Source organism: Cryptomeria japonica, chromosome 10, assembly GCF_030272615.1.
Source record: "Cryptomeria japonica chromosome 10, Sugi_1.0, whole genome shotgun sequence".
In the NCBI taxonomy this organism is placed as follows: Eukaryota; Viridiplantae; Streptophyta; class Pinopsida; order Cupressales; family Cupressaceae; genus Cryptomeria; species Cryptomeria japonica.
The window spans coordinates 335,969,502-335,975,356 of record NC_081414.1 but is presented as its reverse complement, the minus strand read 5'-3'; the positions used below and the strand labels follow the sequence as shown (position 1 = coordinate 335,975,356).

Here is a 5,855-nt window from a genome sequence, read left to right as displayed (position 1 = left end):
CTTATTTTCCCCTATATATCATGTGTAGGAGTTTGTGTTTAAGAAATCATCAAATCTATTATATGTGAGAGGTTCTAAATCCTTATTGAATAACATAAGTAACAACTAATAATCAAATGGTGTTTGATTTGTAAAGTTTCAGGACTTCTTATACATATGTACCTTCTCTTAAGAACTTAAGGCTTGAAGCATAGTGACTAAGGATCTAAGGCATGGAATGGTTCATAATAGAGACCTTAATGTTTTAATATATTATATACATTTTTGTGATAGAGTACACTATGTTAGCCTCAAAATTGATTTTCCATCCAAGTACTTGATGTTAGTTCCATTTAATCATAAATACAAGAATATAACTTTTGGAATAATTCTTGACCTTTGATCATTTAAATAAATCTAACTCATTGTGACCCTTGTCTAAGCCTTTTACCATTCATAATTTTGATTCTCTTCCTTGCATTTTGATTTTTCACATTATGTCAAGTTCCATGCTTCGTATAATATAACTAATACATACATATATAGTTTTTATCACCATCATGGAATTGCATTTGCCAATACTTTATACACAACTATTAGTTTTGGACTCTATCTAGATAAATAATTGTCTTTTGCTACATGAAGCTTTACTAAAAACTAAGATTTGCGTCGATTGCAAAATATTTCTTACTCAATCATTAGTTTTGGATAACATGCATACAATCCAAATGTGTAAGGTGTATATTTATTGCATAAAACTTTAGATGCATTTTATATAGTGTCAAGTACTTGTAAATCACAACATACAATCTATTTGTCATATAATTTAGAGATATGTTATACAATTTCAAATAAATTGTATAACATTTATTGAGTTCAAAATATAATAAATGTTTGCAAAAACTAGAATGCAAATTATAATTAAACAATAAGAATCTATTTAATTTTAAAAATAATATTTGAGTAAAATATATATCTTCACATTCAAGATTTTTTTTATTTTTTTTATTTTCTAATTCATAAAAAATACAACTTATAATAATACATAAATAAAAATACTAAAGACACTAAAATTATAATTGCCTATAATACAATCGTCATACAAATTTTTAAAATAGAAATGTTGTAAACTCTTACATAAAAGCTTGACATTATATATAATAAAAATATTAAAGATACAATTAAAAGAAGAATTAAACCGATTTTTTACCAACTAATAAAATAGTTTATAAAATAAAAGTAATATACCGTTTACCAGTAGCTGCTACGGCCCACGCTACGAAAGTGACTATTAAACTCGATTGATTAGAAATTTGCGAAGTTTCGGGGAATATACCTCTACGCTAAAATAAGATTGTTAGGGTTTGGTAACAGTTAAGATCCAGTCGGCCAACGACAAAAATATGGATACATTGAATATTTTGCCCACGTAATTGCTAAGCACTGAGTATGTGTACTTCATTTGCAAGAGTTGCTTTCTCTTGTTATTTATATTATGAGTTTTGAGTCGATAAGTGTTGAAACATCTTTCTCGTGACGTTAACTGATATTAAAAATGTCTGAAATGCGAATAAAATTAAGCTTCTACCCCAAACCGAATAATAGAATCTGGTTCCTTGACGACTGGTAATTTCCTATGTACCCGGCCCTGCCGATCATTTTCAATCCCATTTCACCATCTGCTGGCCGGCCGATTGATATTTGATTCTTGGTCCAATGTAGATACCTTCTCACTTATTCTTGAGTCTAACTGAGTATGAATTATTCGTGCATTTGGAACACCCACAAGCAAAGAGAAGTAATCCTATATATTATGTACGAGCTATTATTCACCCAGTCAGTCCAACTGTGATAATGGCCGAAATGGAATTGGCTGACTTCTCCCTTCCTTTGCTCTTTCTCTGTGTAAGCCTAGTTGTTAGCGTATTTTTCTTACTCCGGCTTTTCTCTTCTCTTGGAGAGAAGAGTAAATCTGAAGGCCTGACTCTCCTCCCTGTCGTTGGCATCCTCTTTCCATTGATTAGAAACCGTCACAGGTTCCACGATTGGATTACAGATTTGCTCTCAACTTCTCCTTGTAATACATTCAAATACCATCGGGCAGGAGGATTGAAAGGGTATTTCACAGCCAATCCTGCAAATGTGGAGCATGTGCTCAAAACCAATTTCGAAAATTACAGGAAAGGAGAACGGTTCAGCCTCATTCTTCACGACTTTTTGGGTAGAGGAATTTTTAATGCCAACGGCGAGGTGTGGAAGAGGCAGAGGAAGGTTGCCAGCTACGAATTCAACACCAAGTCGCTCAAAAACTTCGTAGTGGAGACGGTGCAATCAGAAATTCTGGAGCTCCTCATACCCGTCCTCTCCAAAGCCTGCAATGAAGGACTCTCCATAGACTTGCAAGATGTTTTGCAGAGATTCACCTTCGATAATATTTGCAGAGTTGCCTTCGGTGCCGATCCTGCTTATCTGGATCCTTCTCTCCCGCAGATACCTCTTGCCACAGAATTTGGCACTGCCACAGAGTTAAGCTTCGGGAGATTTCTTTACAGCGTGCCCTTTCTCTGGAGACTCAAGCGTCTCTTTAACCTCGGTTCTGAAAGGCGGCTGCGCCAGGCGATTGGTAAGGTGGATGATTTTGCTATGAATATTATTCGCTCTAGAAGGAAAGAGACCGCCAACACTAGTCAACTCAAGGGAAGAGATGATCTCCTTTCCAGATTGATGGCAGCTGCTAGCGAATTTGAAAGTGACGAGAAAGAGAAATCTGATGTTTTCCTAAGAGACATGATAGTGAATTTTATGCTAGCTGGAAGAGACACCCCTTCGACTGCATTGACGTGGTTCTTCTGGGTGCTTTCATTACATCCGCGAGTGGAGTTAACCATCCGCCATGAAATTATGCAGATTCTATCAAACAGAAAAGTGGAACCAGAGGCGAAAGGGACTGCTTTCACATACGAGGAATTAACGGACATGCAATATCTTCATGCTGCTCTCTGCGAATCTCTCCGCTTGTATCCTCCTGTTCCTTTTGATTCCAAAGCAGCGGTGGAAGATGACGTTTTACCGGACGGTAGTTTTGTGGGCAAAGGGTGGAGTATTGACTATAGCATCTATGCCATGGGCAGGATGGAAAGCATCTGGGGAGTGGATTGCCTCGAGTTTAAGCCTGAGAGATGGTTGGTAGATGGAAAATTTGTAGGAGAAAATCCTTACAAATTCACTGCTTTCCACGCCGGCCCTCGTATATGCTTGGGAAAAGATGGCCTTCATTCAAATGAAGTCAATTGTGGCTTCTCTTCTTCATACTTTTAGTCTCCGGATCGATAAAAGCTTTGTCCCGAGGTATACACTTGACTTTAATATGCGTATGAAGGGAGGAATGCAGGTTAGTGTATGCAAGAGCTAATTTCCACGACACCCATGATTTGACAGTAGTTTCTGTTCCATTCATCTTTATCTCTGGCTCATTTTGCATTGTAATACACACACCGTTTTGGTAGATATAAATATAATATAATTTTTCTTTACTAATGATTCCTACGTTGATGCTTAGTGGAAGCATCACATTGTGATTTTTGAATTTTCTTTTTTTCTATTGAACTGTAGGTGGACAAAAATGAGAAAACAGATAACACTCGAATATGCTGCCACATAATGTTTGTGGTTCTTGTTTGAGGAAAAACTGTTACAATTGCTTCAATTTATGTTTACACAGATTAATATAAGAAAACAATGTTTAAAATTTAATCCTATCTAGACACTTCTTAATTTCTATTTTTTATTCAAATAAATCTTTTGAAGAACTTCTTTAAAGCTATTAAACTGAATTTTGAAATGAAAGAACCAAATTGAAATCTGAAAAAGATACGCAACACTATGAGATCAATGCACAAGAAGATATATGGAAACCCAATACGAGAAAATTACGGTGAGTAATGCTACTAGGATCTCCTGTTCTAATTCAGCCTCACGATTAAAGAATTTACAATGTGTAGGCCACTGACCCCCAAGAAAACACCAAATCCCTTATATGAGCACCAACCCATTCACAACCACAATTCAATGATTTGAGCACCAACTCAGACATCCTTAAAGCATCAATTATAAAGATTAAATTTTTTATCACTTTTCTTGATTTGAATCATTACATTCACAGTATTGAACATGTATAATCAGATTATCAAAAATTGAATTTTAATCTCATGATACATTGTTGAACATATGTGCCCTTAGAAGTCAACAAAACAAGATATCTATAGCCCAGAAAATATTTGTAATCTCCAACACCCCTTTATGAAAAAAGCAACCTTCTAACATGATAACCTTTTCAAGTGAAAGGAAGCAATAGAATATGACTGGTCCAAGAGGGACTAAATTAAAGGAAACGACCATAAACGTAGAATAAACAGGTTACAAAGTAGAAGTCATAGCAAGAAAATATTCCATGTTAGGGTAACTGCACCAAAATGGTGAACAAAAAGGGGGGTATAAGTGGCCACTTTTTTTCTGAAAACAGGTAAACTTGAACTTCAAAGAGCTATTTGAAGGTCATGCACTCTAAACTAGGAGTTGAGAAAAGAATAAGAATTGTAGTACTCTGATCTAGTTTCTAAACTACTAATTTTAAAAAAAATTGGATAAGATTAAGAGGGTCAAACCTTTCACGCACGAAAAACTATTCCTGATTTTTCAGAAAAATATAACATAGCTATTTTCGTGCGCTGCACAAAATATATAGTTAGATTTAGTATTTTGCAAAACCCTTTGGTAAGAATATAGGTAAGAGTGATATCTAGAAGCTTTGTATTTTTTTGTAATTTTCTGTTGAGTATTTTATTTTTTATGATTTTCGGAAGTGACCGCATCCTGAAAATTTGGTACATGTTCGTGCGCTGGGCATAACTTGCATCAAAATAATCAAAAATGCAATTTTTTTTTTTAAGTGTATAGAATCTAGTGTAAAACAATAATATATAATTTATTTTGAATTTGGTCAAGTATATCAAAAGTTATTAAAAAAAATGGTAGACATGTGTCTGTGAGGACTGTCAAGGCACTGATAAAGAAAATTAAAGTTTACTATGCTAATGTTGTCCAAAACTAGAAAAATTTATATGGTCAAAAAACTAAGAAGATGTGCGAAATTATGGTGGTAATTTTAGAGATACCCACTTGATCATTTGTAAACTTGATGACGATGAAGTCAAGAAATCATGGTGGAGGATGAAAAAACGTGTAAAGGAACAAAAAAGGAGGAAAAATGGGCTTGCAAGCCTTATGGTCGTATTCAACCCTCTTACCAAGCCAAAACCTGCACAGGTTTTGAAATATCAAAAGTATTATTCACAGTTCTAAATAACCCATACAGGTTATGTAAAACTAGAAATATTTTTTTTTGTTTCACAAAACCCATATGGGTTATGAAGACATAATAATGTATGCTTGTAAACTTAGCATTTACTACACATGTTTTAGACATACCTAGATAATATGTGTTTATGTATGTATATATGCATATCTATAGTTTTATATATATATATATATGTATCTCTTCTTTTCCTCTCTCTCTCTTCTTACTTCCCCCATCATTGTATTTGTCTATTCTGAGCCCTAATTATCTTCCTTGAGTTCTATCTCATCTCTCTCCCCCTCACACTTCTCTCTTTTTCAATTCTCTCACCCTTTTCTCCTTCTTGTTCTCTCTCTACCTCATCTCTCTCTCTCTCTCTCTCTCTCTCTCTCTCTCTCTCTCACACACACACACACACACACCACCCACATACACACACACATACACACACACACACACACATTATCCTATCCTATTCTCACCCTCCCCCTTCTCCCTCTCCCTCTCCCCCCTCTCTCTC

General features: G+C 34.9%; 1 pseudogene; it reads left to right on the top strand.

Moving 5' to 3' along the window:
• Positions 1-1,833: 1,833 nt before the first annotated feature.
• On the top strand, positions 1,834-3,660 carry LOC131028257 (cytochrome P450 94A2-like; annotated as a pseudogene).
• Positions 3,661-5,855: the final 2,195 nt, after the last annotated feature.